Raw genomic sequence first — 16,292 nt, forward strand, 5'->3', positions numbered from 1 at the left:
ATTATCTAAAATAAGTCGGGAGCATAGTGCTCATTAAATTCTCTTTTTTTCCTCTTGATATATATAAAAGACCTAGATGTGGTTAGTTCAGTAGATGTGCAATGCATCTAACTAAACATTGGTTAGATGGCTTTCACAGCTTTTTTTCTGTTGGCTTATCCTAAGTCTTTATTTTAAAAAGTAATTCATATTACCTGATGAGTTCTAAATCAGCTCTGCAGTGCTGTAATAAATATAATTATTATGATAATTATTTAAAATCTCCACTAAAGTTAAAATGTTGTATGATAATGAAGAGAGAGAGGAGGTCACCAGCTGTTTATGCTTCTGCAAACAGGAAGAATTTGCTCACTTCCATGCAAAAGGATCTTCCAAAGTGCTATGAAAATGGAACTGAAATATATTCTGGGTTGTTTCTCTGCACCAGGAGACCATTATCATGATAATTTACCACCTGTATCACTGATTTTTGGTAGTGCAACCTGTAATCATAGTCTGAAGTGATCCCTGAAGCAGTTATAATTTAGATTACAGTTTAATATAAAACAGTATTAGTTCTGAGCTGTTGGATCACAGAATGTAGAACACCTAACCAAGTGATGATTGCGATAAGCAGGATTTGCCACCAAGGAGGGCAATATCAAAATTCTACATTCTTGAAATGTAGTCAGACTTGACTATGCTTGTTTCTTGAGTAGGATGGCCCATTTTTGGCAGGGTGTTACCATACAGAATGCTTTCACAAAGCATCTTTCTGGTAGTTTTATTTAAAATAGGCCCAGTAGACACTGCTGATTTACCTCCAGGCTGTGATTTTGAAGGGCAGTCAGTATAACTCAGGAAATGGAAGAGTGCCGAGAAGAGAAAGTTATATCAATGCGACATCGCAGGTATTACATGTGGGGAAAAATAACACAGCCAAGCAGAGCTGTCAACACTATTCTGTGTACCTTCCACCTCTGCTGTCTCACTGATACTGACAAAGTCTAGGGGACAGTAGGAACGGCTTAGAAACCCACAAAGCTTTCTGTCGCAAGAGATAAAGAGGACGAAGGTACCTAAGCTATTCTTTCGGAGCTTTTTGGAAAGGAAAATTAAACCATATCTCCCAAAATGATTGTTTTTTTCTATACTGACAGTGTTATCAGCAATGTAGGTTTGGGTGCTGCTAGAATGAGATTTGTGCTCCTATTTTAAACAGAACACTGTTTGCTTTCTGGGTTTTTCTTTTTCCTTTCCTTCTTAGTGAAACTACTGCCTAAGCAAATTTTGCAGGTCCATAAAGCTCTGGGACTGGCTAGAGGGACTGGCAGCTTAACTACAGCTAAGTTCAGATAAAAAATATCTTGACCATTGCACTTCTTCATTGTGATATGCTCCAGGCCAACAATCAGGCAGCATCTCTAGCTCAAGATAATACAAGAGGAAAAATAAACAGACTGTGTTATTTTGTGGCTTTGCTTTCTGTTTTTCTGGATGGGATATATTCTTCACATGGAATCACTTTGTGAAATTTCATTTCTTTTGGCCTTCCTACTTGATCTTAAACAGATTGGGAAAGATAAGGAGTGTAATCACATTTGTGTAACCCTAATACTCAGATCCCCTGTGTGAAGGTTTCAGATGTTACTGTCATTTTTCAAAGGTGGTTCTGACGCACTGTAGATCCTTCAGCACATCTGACACATGGCTCCTACTGAGACCAATGACATCAAGACGCCTAAATAATCAGAAGGTTCTGGACCTTAATGATTTGTTTTAGCCATCTTCCACTGTTCAGTGAAGTCAGTGGAAATATTTCACTGAAGTTTAATAACTGTTAGATACTTTCTTGACAATGAAGATCTAAACTTGCTTGTCTGGACAAAGGCCCCCTCTTAGTATGGAGAGGGGCCCTATAGGTATTGCAAATCTTTAGGGTGGTGTCAAATTATTGGATTTCTTTAAGCAGAGCATAAAAAGTAATAATACAAAACTTCCTGAAAACTAAGTCATTTCACTGCTACTTGAGTATCTTCAAATTTCTTTCCACAATATTCCTGTTCACCTACAAGTGTGGGCAAACTGAAGCGTTTTATTGCCTAGCTTTCTAGCGATAACACTCACTGCAGACTCACGTTTGTGCTAAAGCTGTGGGAATCAACTAGCCAAGTCTTGACATTACTAAGTCATTCTGAGCTGAAGTTTATACTGCAGTCCTCCTGCAGGCCAGTTTCATGTTAATCATTTTGCTTCCAACAGAGTCTGCTGTGATTAATGCACAGAAAGAAAAGACCGACTGCCCTATTAGGCTTAAAACAACTCAAGGAGGAGGGATGTTGAGCATTCCTTTATGAATTGAGTGTCCTGCAATTAAACAAAAAAATTGACATAAAAGCCCAATATCCTTATTGACCAAGGGTTTCAGGGAAGCCAAGTTAAAATCATAATCAGCTGAGGAATGTTCTAAGTTGATGAACGTTCTAAGCTGCTCTAAATTCTGGGTCACTGGATGTGGAACTAGTGTTCTTCTTGGTCCAACAAGAATTTTCAGATCATATCCATTCAATCAGCCAAGCAAGTTTCTCTGGACTGTGTGAGTTCCACTGTGTGATGTAAGGACTCAGTATTTTTTGCAACATTGGAAGCCTGACAAAAAAATTTATCTAGACAGTTTAGGCACCTCCAAATTTAGACAATAAATTCAAATTATTAATAGAATGAACTAAATCCCTTGAAGTACTACAGTTTGTGGATCTGGCAGCTTATTTGCCAAACTCCCATAGATTTTTATGCTTAAGAGTTGTTGTGTCATTTCAAAGGAGAACAAAGAAAAGTCAAAATTATTTCATAAAGATTTTGCAATTTGTACATTATAAGATATTAATGTCCTGCCCATTTAGGGAAAGCACTCATTTTGTAATTTCTACTGAAAAGCAGTTCAAGCCTATCTCTTCTGAATTCAGGAAAGAGTTGTTTTATATATCATATTATCAGCAAAGTAGTGGAGAGTAGCCCAATTTTATTTTATTTTTCAGACTTTTTTCAAATCAATTCCAAAATAAATATTTTGAAGCTTGCAATGACTTCATCAAAGCTTGACATGGTAATAATAACTCACACTTGTTCCAGTTGTTCCCTAACCGGGCCCTTAGCCATATTATTTGCATTTTGTCTTTGCTCACAACTATCCTTCTCATGTTCTTGTCAAAGCTATTACACTTGCTGTTGCAAAGAAAGGAGGCTATCTGTATTCCCAACATTCTGAGACCGAACAAAGGAGCAAACATTTCTGCACAAAGCTTCGAGTTATTTAATTTACTTTCTAACAAAAGGAAAGATGACATTGAGCACTCAACAAAGAACAAAAATTATTTCTTAAGACACGAAATACAAATGATAATTCAATCATTAGGAGAAGTTTTAATACATTCAGGAAAATTTCATTACACCTTCTTCACTTCACAGACTGTGAACTAGTGACTGTTGTAGTGGGGTACAAAAGTTACGTTTGATTTCGGTGTCAGTTTCTGTTTGCAGGCTGAAAAAAAATCTATTTAAAAATGTAGATGCTAGCCTCTCTTACTACTTTCATTTTATTAATAATAATTAGAGAAATCCCTTGTCTCGGGAAAAAACAGCAAGTTTTCAGGGGAATAAAAGAATAAAGCTGCTACTGCCTCTCTACCAAACACTTGTATCCTCCCTTTATTTATATGCATATTTTAATAATCCATTACTTCCTTTTAATAAAGATAATATCATATTGAAAGAGAGTAAGTTAAAACCATGAGTGATAACTAACAAAAGCCATGAGGGTCTGGCTTTTGATATCCTTCAAATGCAAATTTTTATCAATGTTTTCACACTTGGTGCCATTTATTGCAAAAAAAAAAATGTAGCTGCAGCTTTTACTCAACTGGAATTGTTTTTTACAAGAGAAATAAAGGGACCAAGCGTATCACACAATGGCATATTTCAATATATTAGCTGGGCTGTGGCTTCCACTTTTGTAGTGAGGTGCAAATGAATAACAGAGTCATAAGGTAAAAAGTTGAAATATTCTACTAATATTTTTGTGTTGATCACATAAAGGTTCAAAGCAATCTTTGGATAGTCTCTCTTACCACATCACTTAACAGAATTAATAGGAAGCAATATCAATGTCTGCATTAAAAAAATTACCTCCCAACATAATTTCAACTTCAGTGGTCAAAAATTACACAGATTACATTTCACGTACATAGACTGAATCATCTGAAAAATTTCTCTCCTGACAGATAATACTACATGAAATAGGTGACTCATGACCCTCATGGGTGTTAATTTGAGTCTGTCCTTTCATAGAAACATGAGGAAAGAAAATCTGGAGAGTGAGGAACTGTATTATATTTCAACATACATTTCAACATCTACAATTTAATTTGAGACACATGATATGGTTTCAAAATACTTTTATACACATAAATTCTTGTTTGGTGGAGAGAGTTTGTCAATAAAAATAAAACAGGTCCCACCTGATGCAGAATGAATTAACAGAGGATTGCACTTGCTAGCATTTCTTTTTTGTTAGCTAGAATTAGAGACAGACTTCCTCGCAATAGAAAATTCCCTGTAACATTTAGATATACATTAATGTGTCCTTATATTAAATGGCAGGAAAGACCACAGGCAGAAGTGATCAATCCTCACTCATATAAGAGGTGTGTCTTCTATGTCATTCTGATTGTGCCACTCATGTACCATAACACTCTTCTACTGTAAAATTTCTAAGAAATGCTTCTGATCTTTCAGTCCAAAATAATTCTGTCTGGCGTTAATTTGGGGTGTGACTACTATAGACCAGAAAAATCATTATTCTGACACGCATCCTGATCTTTGCAATAGTTGTGCAAACTGCTCACCTTCCTTAGCATTTATTTAACTAATGTATACTGTGAGTCAGCTTCAAACATAGTTAATATGTTTGCAGTGGGTGACCATGCCATCAGAATTTTCTTTATCAGGAAGATTTAGAGACAGAGGTGCAAGTGAGGTGGAGCTGAGTGCATGAGCCTAAAACAAGGGAAGGTGTCAGTCTGTGAATGTGGCAGGAAAACTGGGTATCAAGGCAAACGAAATGCAGGAGGGGATGACATTTGTAAGCTTCACCATCCTCTGTGTTTTGGGAGTTCAGCGCCTCTATATCTTGAGAAATATGCCCCTCTTTCTGCTCTTCCATGCAAACTGATAACCAGGGAGTTTGTTGCATCCTGCTTGTCCCACCCGTCTCCAGAGTATCACTTGTGTTTTCAGAGGCACTCTGTCCTCCTTACATTTAGCTAACAACATTACTGAAAAGGTATATCTGATAATGTCTGCAAGGCAGAACTGCTTTTGCAAGCACTTTATTCAGTTTCTCCCTAACAATGCTCTCCCCCATCACTAAGCTTCCAGTCACACTTGTATCTCTCAAAGTTGCTACTCCTCTCCATTGCAAGATGTATAGTTTCCTCCCTACTCTTTCTTTACTGAACTTCATTCCAAGCAAAAAGATTTCTAAATGGAAATATGGAAAAAAGACAAAAGTTCTTTTTCCTGCTCTTCTACTCAGTCACAGCTCTTCCAAAGCACTCTGGTAAATTTCCCTGCCCCTTTACTCTTGAACACAGTTAAGTTATTTAGTTAATTTACTACTACAGAGATAAGTACACCTACATATGACTATTTGGTAACATTTAGATAACTGCCAGAACTTAGATCTTCCTTTTCTATTTTCTGAGATATTCATGTCTCTGAAGCCACATGCATAGCATAAATTTGTCTGTGAAGTTCTATCTCATTGACATTATATTTATTAGTAATATTGTAAATAATTTACCCAACCTTGAAAGTACAGATTTGTTTTCTATCTAGGCTTTTTCTTCCCTTCCCCTCCCTTCCCTTCCCTTCCCTTCCCTTCCCTTCCCTTCCCTTCCCTTCCCTTCCCTTCCCTTCCCTTCCCTTCCCTTCCCTTCCCTTCCCTTCCCTTCCCTTCCCTTCCCTTCCCTTCCCTTCCCTTCCCTTCCCTTCCCTTCCCTTCCCTTCCCTTCCCTTCCCTTCCCTTCCCTTCCCTTCCCTTCCCTTCCCTTCCCTTCCCTTCCCTTCCCTTCCCTTCCCTTCCCTTCCTGCCTTCTTTTCTTTTCTTTCTTTCTTTCTTTCTTTTCTTTCTTTTTTTTCTTTCTTTCTTTTTCTTTCTTTCTTTCTTTTCTTTCTTTCTTTCTTTTTCTTTCTTTCTTTCTTTCTTTCTTTTCTTTCTTTTCTTTCTTTTCTTTCTTTCTTTTCTTTCTTTTCTTTCTTTCCCAAGAATGAGTTATTGGCATTTCTGACAGTAATGTGATTTTAATTTTTGCAGCCATTAGTCCCACAGGTGAAGCACTTAATGACCTGAAATATATATTAATTTTAAACAAAACTACTGTAAAATTGTATGTATAAATCTTATAAATATTTCAATTTTTTTAAATATAAGGCAGTGATATCAAATGTCAGTAGCATATTACTGTAAAGTCAGCAGTTTCTCCAGTGACATAATAAGTTACACATTTTAAATAAGAATGCTCTTTATGCTTATGGTTAGTACTGATTCAGAAAGCATAGAATAAGTGTTTTAAATAATCTCCCTACTGAAAATCAATAATTTGTTCAGTTATTATGAGCACAGTATGTGACATAAAAATAGAATAACATTTGCATTAAATTTTCTACAAGGACTCTTTAGGGAGTCACAAACAGCACAGACCGTTTTCTCCCCTACATCTTTGGTGAACAACATGAAAGCTGTAAGTATTTCAAAGCCAAGTCCAAATGCCAGTTGCATACGTTTTATATTTGTTTTTATTATGACCGTGTAGGAAACAGTGGTGTGCTAGGCAATAAGTGCAGGATGTGGAAACAAGCAAGTAGAAGCTCTGTAACTGGGATGATTAAACTGTAATTGCTACTTTCTTTTTCAATCTTTAGGATAATATTTTGATCCTATTTAATGTTCTACAGAAGGGGCTACACAGGATTACTGTCATTCTTTAAAAAGTCCGTTTAGGGCCTATATTTAAGAATATAGAGGAGAGACCATCCTTGAAAGAACAACTTCCTTTTTAGTTTAGTTTTTGAATTGCGTTACCCCCTTCAAATGCTGGATGCCATTTTGAATAAAACAATAAATTATATACAGCTTGATTTTGCTCAGAAGGAACTAATTTAAAAGATTGGATTAATTTTGGTTCAGAATCTTTGTTATCAAAACAGATGTTAATAGCAAAACAAATTACTTCTTTTATCAAGTTACAGAGGTAGCTTCAATTATTTTTTGACAACTTCTGAAAGAGCATGTTTTTTAAAAGGAATGTATTACAAAAACCCTTCTGTTCCTTCACTGCTTCCTTTCTACACTCCACTGTTAAAAAGAGGCTGAACTTCTTCTACAAGCCTGGCTATAGGGAGCTCTCAACTTCCGATTGAAAAAACATATCAGTGTAATCCCAAGGCACTGTCTTGTAGTTAACAAACAGAGGCTTTCAGCAGTAGTTTCCCTACAGAAACCTTTTGCTGTATCAAAAGAAGCTGTTGTATCAATTTGGGGAATAAATTTGTTCCCAAATTAACTTCAGTAACATGAATGCAAACGTGAATTTTGCAAAATGTGTTGTACACACTTAGCTGCTTCATAGCCTTTTCCCATTACCTAATGTATAATTAATAATTTTAAAAAGTTAGTGAATTGTTATTTTTTAAAATGTATTTTCACCCTGATTATCCACTGTCTCAGACTTTGGTTACTCATGCACAGACTGCTCACAAATTTTAACCAACCAAGCTATAAAATTATTTTTCACCCACTTTGCAGATATGCAAATGAGTTTAGAGCAGAAGAAAAGCTACATCTCACTGTGAAATATCCTTTCCATTGAGAAGGATAAAAAACCAAATAAAAAACCACAAGCTCTCTATGCAAAAAAAAAGTACCAACCTGTCCAAAATAAAAAATATAAAAAAAAAAAAAAACCCAAAAGCAAAGAAAGGGTGAAGAACAATTTTACCTCACTGTTTCACGTAAGGAATTATATGGGTAGAACAAAAATGTCAGTTAGTGTTTACTGATTTTTTTTTCCCATGCTCTGAAAGGAAATGTTCACTTTGACAAAATCACTGGTGTTTCCTCCAACATGGCAAGACTTTTTTATGTGTTGTTTCTGTATACTTGAGGAACTTTGTGTAACAGCCTGAGATTTCAATCTCACTGCAGAATTTGTCCTTCACAGCAGTCTTCTCTAAGAGTTGTTATAAAGAGTAACATCTCTAATGGCTCTTGCTCTGGCTATGAGGAAAAACCATATAACTTTTTTATATTTGTTCACTTTTTCCTACAACAGTACAGATTTCAGAAAGCTTCAGAAGTGAGTAGAGATTTGGGAAACCTAATTTCTTTTTAGGAACTCCACATAAGGCATTTGTGGAGACACAGAACACTGAGTCTTAATTCCTGTAAAAGTAGATTATATTGAAGGAGATTTTGTTGGAAACCTATGCTAAGTTTACACTTTGCACTAATTAGCAATACCTTCATGAAAACTGCACAATCCTTCACCTTCTCATGAAGAGGGTAAAAAGAAGAGGCATAACAATGTCTTGTCCTGAATCAGATCAGTATTTTACTAGCCAGTCTGCCCAGAACTGAAGAAAATCATATGCAACCCACAGACATGTAGAATGTATTAGGGATGGAATAAGAAGCCTCAGCTCTGTAGCTCCTGGGTTTTGTTGGATTGTTTTTACACAGCTTTTTTATTTAGGGAGGATTATGGCACGCATAGTCAGTAAGATCACACAGTCTTTTCAGACCCCTAAAACACTTCAAGGTGCCATGTAATTAGTTAAATACAGAGAGAAAAAACAGTCCGAGTCTCATGGCTTTTGGAGTTTTAAATAAAAGCTTCCTGCACGTTTTAACGTTTTGTTTTAGCATTTACCAATAAAAAATGTGTAACAGAAAGCCTCATACTCAAAGATCAGGTCTGCTACAGTAACAATTATTCTCAATTTCCTCCATGGTGATCGCAGGAAACACTTTAGCGCTATTATGATTTTGGTTGAAGTGCAAGGGACAGTGCTACTTAATTTCCATGAGATCTTAATATAACTGTTACGATTCCTCCATCAAATGAATAATCATACATTCTACGGTTGTCATGGTGTATTGCACCAATAAATACTACCAAGGAAATTCTTCATGCTTAGTTCATTGATATAATAGGCTATAATGGTTTTTTTTAGTGCTGCAATGGTCTACTGTATCAATGCCTGCTGAGGGAGACTTTAAAGCACTCATCCAAGCACATAGGGTAACTACACATAATAAAAATCTTTATGAAGTTTTTGGAAATAAGCAATTATTCTGCACTGCACTGTTCATTTTATTTGTGTCAAAACCATTAGCATACACAAGGGACAGATGTGGTATTCAAATTTTGCCTTAAAAGATTGAATTACTTCACTTTCACAGGCTTCAAGAACCTTCAAGAAAGTTGAGGGGTTTTCATGCTGTCTTTCATTTTTCCTAATGTCAAAGTGGAAAAACACAAAGGAAAAACTTTACTCTCACTCAATGATCTCATGCTTCTTTATCTTGATCTCAATATCTTCCCTATATTTTCTAAGAAAAGTTATCATTGCCTTATCTTCCCATCTGAAAACTATGCCTGTAATTTGAAACTCTTGTCTAAATATTCTCTCTATGAAATGAACAGAGAGTAGTACCTCAAAAAAACAATTTGGAAGAACATCCATAAACTAGAGACCTAAAATGAGTCTGAAGAATGACTCACTGAAGAATTTAGTCTAGATTCCTAGATACCTGCCACAGGAAATATATCTCAGTCCTTGTGTAGAAAATGCAGACACAGTGCTTTCAGAATTTCGGCTATCTAGATGAAAACGGATTATATTAGGAAAACAGAACGGACCTTTCATACTAAATAGGATGTAGTGCTGAAAAACTACCACTTTTTTACATGAGTAGCAAGATACTCAACAGGAAGTTCAAGAAACCATGCAGATATGATAACTTTGCTTGAGGTCTGTGAGGAAAGTTTGAGTACACTCCTAAGATGTACTATAGTATATGCTAGATAATCAGAAAACTCTTTTTTTTTTTTCCTTTTCTTTTTTTTTCAAGTGTTGTGGTGGTTTGACCTTGGCTGGTCTCCAGATGCCATCAAATCATTCTATCGCTTCCCCTCCATCAACATGACAGAGGAAGAAAATATGATGAAAAGCTCATGGGTTTAGATAAGAACAGGAAGACCACTCAGCATTTACTGTCACAGCAAAAACAGGAGCAACTTGGGGAAATTAATTTAATTTGCTTCCAATTAAACAAAGGAAGATAATAAGAAACAAAAATGAGTCTAAAAACATTTCACCCCCCTATCTCCCTTCTATTCCAGGCTCATCTTCACTCATGACTCTTCTACCTTCTCCCTCTGGAAAATGTAGAATGGGGAATGGGGTTTGTGGTCAGTCCATAAGTCTTTGTTTCTGCTGCTCCTTCTTCCTCATGCTCTTCTCCTTCTCCACCTTGGGGTCCCTCCCAGAGGATACAGTCTTCATGAACTTCTTTTTCTTCTGTGATAAGATCCCCAATCAAGTGAATGAAGGGAAGGCAGCGGATGTAGTTTTACCGGATTTAGTAAGGCTTTTAATACTTTTCCTCACAGTATTCTTCCACACAAGTTGTCCATCTGTGGGATGGGCGGGTTCATGATGCACTGGGTGAAGAACTGGCTGAAGGGCAGAGCTCAAAGGGTTGTAGAGACTGCAGCTACATCTGTCTGGAGACTGATCATCAGTGGTGTTCCTCAGGGCTCAATTCTAGGGCCTGTCCTGTTCAATATATTTCCCAACAGTCTGGATGCAGAAGTTGAGTGCACCACTGGCAGGTTGGCTGATGATACCAAATGGGAGCTGCTCTTGATTCTCATGGAGAGCAACAGATCTTGCAGAGGGTTCTAGACAGATTGGAGCATTGGCCTATAAATAATGGGATGACATTTAACAAGATGAAGTGCCAGATTCTGCACCTTAAATGAAGTAAGGCTGGGCCCAAGTGCAAGGGAGAGGAATTGCTTGAAAGCAGCCCTGCAGAAAAAGGTCTGGAGGTGTTGGTCAACAATCCACTCAATATGAGTCAGCCTTGTCTGTCTAGAGGAAAAAAACAGATACAGCATCACCAGACTGTCAAAAGAGTTGATTATCTCACTGTGCTCAGCATTGGTGCAGCCTCAGCACAAATTCTGTGTGCAGTTCTAGGACCCACAATTACAAAAAGATGTGAAGGTCCCTGAATAAAACTTCAGTCTCTTAGTGAAGTCTTCTTTAGTGAAACATGAATTTCTACTGTTTCAGTGTTCAGTACAGTTAAAAACCAAGACAAAGCCTTATGGGTGAAGATCGTGTTTTAAAGAAAGTAAATATACCGTTTATTGGTGCAACAATACCTGTAGAGAAAATCCATAATGTAGACTAGCCTTTTGACTATATATTGTTTTCTTAAATGTTTGTCCCATAATGACAGCATTCTAAGTAAGACCTGTGGCTCAATAACCAGACCAGCAGGGAGTAGTGATAGCTGCGCACTTAAGTCAGGATTCCAGCTTCAGTGCAAGGTTATCTTCACACAAAATGAGAATTATGGTTATTATCTTAGATCCAGCAACCAGCATATAAATGCACAGCAGACCAAGACTAATTCAGAGTCTAGGAAAAAGTTTTAGCAAGTGAAACTAAAATTTCTAATAGAAATACAGTTTGGGGAACACCTTTTTCTGTCAAATGAATATAAATGGGAACAATAATTTTTAATTACACAATATAAATATGCAATATAAAATAAATAAGATTGTTATATGCAATAAATCATGACTTACAATTAAAGCCTGTAGATACTATATTTCTTGCAATATTATGTTTATATTTTAGTAACATATTTTACTATAATTTATATATAATTCTCTGCATATATAAGATAAATTTTCTGTGGAAATCTCAGCTGATAGCATAAGCAGTGCTTTTGTTAAAGAGGTGCATGAAACACTAGTCACTGACAAAATTAACATTCTGAATATCAATAATAACTACTAAGTGAAAAATTCCCTCTACTTACCCATAGTAATCTTCCCCCATAAACAAAGAACTCTTCAGTAAATTCAACCAACGCATCAAACAAAAAGACTGACCAGAAGACTAACCACATAAATGCTGTGTACAGCACACTGAGGTGAAACAGAGGTTGTTCAGAGCTTATCGGCCAAGCTCTGGAAAGTGAAATGCAAAGGCATAATCGGGAAACTCCTATAATTGAGAAGTAGAATTCTTTTGCTGAGGTTGAGTTTGTTGAGGTTGAGCTGATATGTTTACCTGTTACAGCTTCCAATTTAGTTAAAAGCTTTTTTGGATATGTTGACAGATTAGAGTATTAACAGTAGCATAAATGATCCAGTGAACTTCCTACTTTTTGTCTTGTTCTTCCTGAAAATTATTTCAGTCTCTTTTTAATCCTTTTGCATAGGCTTGTTTTGTTTCTAACTTGCTTGAGTCAGAAGTACACTGATCCGCACATAGTACGTGACATGAAGACAACGCAGAGGTTTAAACATCACTACTATTTGCATGGGGTAATTCTTTATGCTGAGGAAACACATAACTGTTCATATTAAATTTTTCAGCCTTCACATGTAGGCTGAGGAGGACCAGCTGCTACATTGAAGTCTCTTAAAATAAGAACTATTATGAACCTTATCTCCAATCTGAAAATTCAAGGCTGTCAGGAGTAGCGGATGATCTAAAGCTGAACACACACTACTCAATGATGCATGTGTGCCAACACACATTCAAACAAGAGGTTTCTTACCTCAGCAAGTGTTTTGTCAGTAAATCACATTTAGTTTGCTTTCACTCAGATCATGCTCTGGTTCCTATATCATTAATGCATTGAAGCTCTGGAATCTACCTTGAATGAAAACCTAAGCTTGGACCCTGAATAAGCTCAAGATGGCTGATAACATATGTAGTGCCCAATCTTCTATGATTTGCCTCAAAGTTGCACACAGATGCCCATTGGGAGAGACAGTTGTTATTTACTGGACAGCATTTTTGGTTCTTTTGCCCAGCAATATTCATTAATCTAAACAAAATTTCATTAAGAAATGTGAAAACATTTCATGTGAAAACAAAAGGTGAAACTCCAGAGAAGCTGAGCCGTGAGCAATCACTATTTAGAGTTGAAAATTATTTGAAAGGGTACTTTCTGGTCTTTCTTTCAAAATCAAGTAAAAGATACAATTTTTATGAATCTATATTCTGAGCTGGGGTAGCATGCCAGAAAGAATCTGGAAAAGATTAATTTTATAACCCTGAGCTTTGACCATTTGAATGGGCTGTGATTGACACACAGAAGACACATATCCTTATGTGGTTTAACTTCTCCCCTCTGTTTCTCTCTCCAGTATCTAAAGACAGAGCTGGTGGCAAGTCTATCTTGGATATATTTCCCTCTACTTCAGAAAACAGGTCCCTTTGGTAGACTGGTTAAAAGTCTTAAGTTTGTTTCAGCATGGAATTAAAATTATACTTGGAGACCTTAAACATTTTTTTAAAAAATATTTTTTTTTAAGATTTCTGTTCATGTCTCTAAACATGAAAAATGAAATTGAAATATCCTGCACCATATGTGTAAGTTGTTATTAGCAGAATTATTGGTTATGAAATACAGTTCTCTGAGATCCTTCTGGAGGTAAGTAATAGATATCTGGGAAACAGCCACCTCTGATACTAGTTCCCATTTCTTTTGCCAGGGCTTATCACACAGGGAAATATGATATGAAGGAACAGAATCTCATCTGGTGTCAAGTTAGATATTTCCTTATGCTCAAAATGGACTCTGAAACAATAACTGACAAAGAGAGAGATGAACCAGTTTGATCATCTCACCAGCCTCTAAGGGAGAAATGTGTCAACGGGCTACAATATGTGCTCCTATTATTAACTTATGACCCTAATTTTCATTCCTTTTCCTGCTTCCAGAGGAAGACAGATGACCAATATTTAGAGGAAGCTCCCATCAGATCAGTGCCTTTTATTGTCCAAAAATCTCTGAAAAAATTATCTGGGAATCTTAGCTTCTGAGGAAGAACTGCCTGATAGTTATGTTTATTTATATTTACATGAAATTACTCTCTTACAAAAATATAACTATCATTTTAGAGCAATAGGTTCTAAAGCACTAAGAACGTCTCATTCAGTTACTTGCATGCCTGAACATACATAAATACCCTCCTGCAGAAACACACTTTTTCTACTGCTTCCATTGTGTTAAGAATTTTTTTTACACACTTAAAAATGAATTATGCAGTGATAGGTACATTATAGTTCTAGAGAAATGCAGATGCCCCCTCCTTTTTTTCTCTTACTCGCACTTAGTTTTACGTGACAACACAACTGAACTCATTGGTGTTGATATTTTTAATGTCTATCTCTAAAAGCAAAGATGGTATTAATCAAAGTATAAATCTTTCAAATCCAAGTTCTTACAAAGAGGCCACGAATAGTTGATACTATTAGGTGTGGTAACACCAAACCCATGCAACTTTATTTCTAGGAAATCATCAACAGGCACTCTAAAGATAATATATTATCCATTTGTAGCGTACAAATAAATTGATATAAATGAAGTTTATGGCATTTACACGTAACTAAGTCTGACTAAATTTATAAGACTTAAGATGCTCAGCTGTGCTAGAAGTATTGATTGATAACAGAATTGTCTGTGGCTTTTTGGGTCTATCAAGGTAAGGAGTTTAAAAAATGATGACACAAAGGTTTGTATAGAAGTTTTTATCTAGTAAGAGGGTCAAAACCACAGGAATCATGTTTATTTATACTAAAGACATATTACATAGCCATTGATCTTTTCTAAAAACAATACACATAATGCTGGATCCATTTCTAGCCCAAATGCCTCATCTAGCATCTGCATATAGCTCTTATTTCCACAAATTTTAAAGCATTTTTATAGTTATTAATTCTTAATTTTTTATTAATTTTTATTGCCTCTGTAAATATTTAGTCAGTAAAATAAGTAACACAGCAAACGGTACCTACTATCAAAGAACATCTTCATGACAATGAAAACATTAATAGTAAAACCACAGATAACTGAAATGGTACAATGGCACTTTCAATTGAAGGATGACTCAAGTATAAAACAATGCTTACTCTGTAACTTGGGAATAGGAATAGAAATATCCATATATGATAGATATTATTAAAGCAAATGATTTAACTGCTGCAAAACCTCTTGTGAGGTGAAAAGGGGTTGTAGTCCATATTACGAGACGGGGAAAATGCTGCACCATAATTTTACATGTCTCCATCTTAATGTGCCAAAGCTGAAACACTTGTGCTTTGATCTTAGAGTTGATGAGCTTCTATGGCTCTAAGTGAAGCTAATCATGAAACACAGAATAGTATATGTAACCACTAAGAACACAATTTTTTTCAATCTGGATTGAAAGGATGATTATTCATCCACTTTTCCATTTTGAAGATTAGATCTTGGCTTTTGCAGTGAAAGATGCTTTTTGTCATATTATGTTTGATATTTTATAGTTTCCAATATACTGCGCGGAAGGAACATTCAGCCTGAAATGCTTTATTTAGTCTTTTGGCAGAATCTCACTAACAACCTGCTCTTTATGTCTTCCTTTCCACTGTGATGAATAGTTTACATTTGTATTTTGAATGCTTCAAGCTACAGTCATTGTCATCACAATCCCTTTCAAAATTTCCTTCTGTATCTCCTGACACTACATGAATATTTGTGTTTGATCATTATTTCTTAGGGGTATGCAGTGAAGATAGGTAGGTGCAATTTCTCAGTATATTTTACTGTGGTGGCCGATTGACCTGTGGTACAAGAGACAGAGTTCTTGGTAAGGCCGTCTCTGGTGCCAAAGACCTAGCGGTTATGGTGAGGGAAAGAAGCCTCTCCCAGGATGTCTTGTTTGGTTACAGTAATGTACGCCAGTTCTGATTCCCCAGTTGGCTCCTGGTGTTAGCCACACCCCTGTACTTAAGCTCGAGCTGTCATGTGCTCGGGGTCATTTGCATCTAGAACCCTTCACAAGCTGTAGCAATAAACTGCCTCTGTGGAACTCTAAGCAAGGACCCTTCTCAACTCCTTGCCGTTGGCTTAATATTACTGAAGCCATCCCTGCGTCGGTGCGTTCATGCATGTGAGC

Source organism: Corvus moneduloides, chromosome 2, assembly GCF_009650955.1.
Source record: "Corvus moneduloides isolate bCorMon1 chromosome 2, bCorMon1.pri, whole genome shotgun sequence".
NCBI classification, from domain to species: domain Eukaryota; kingdom Metazoa; phylum Chordata; class Aves; order Passeriformes; family Corvidae; genus Corvus; species Corvus moneduloides.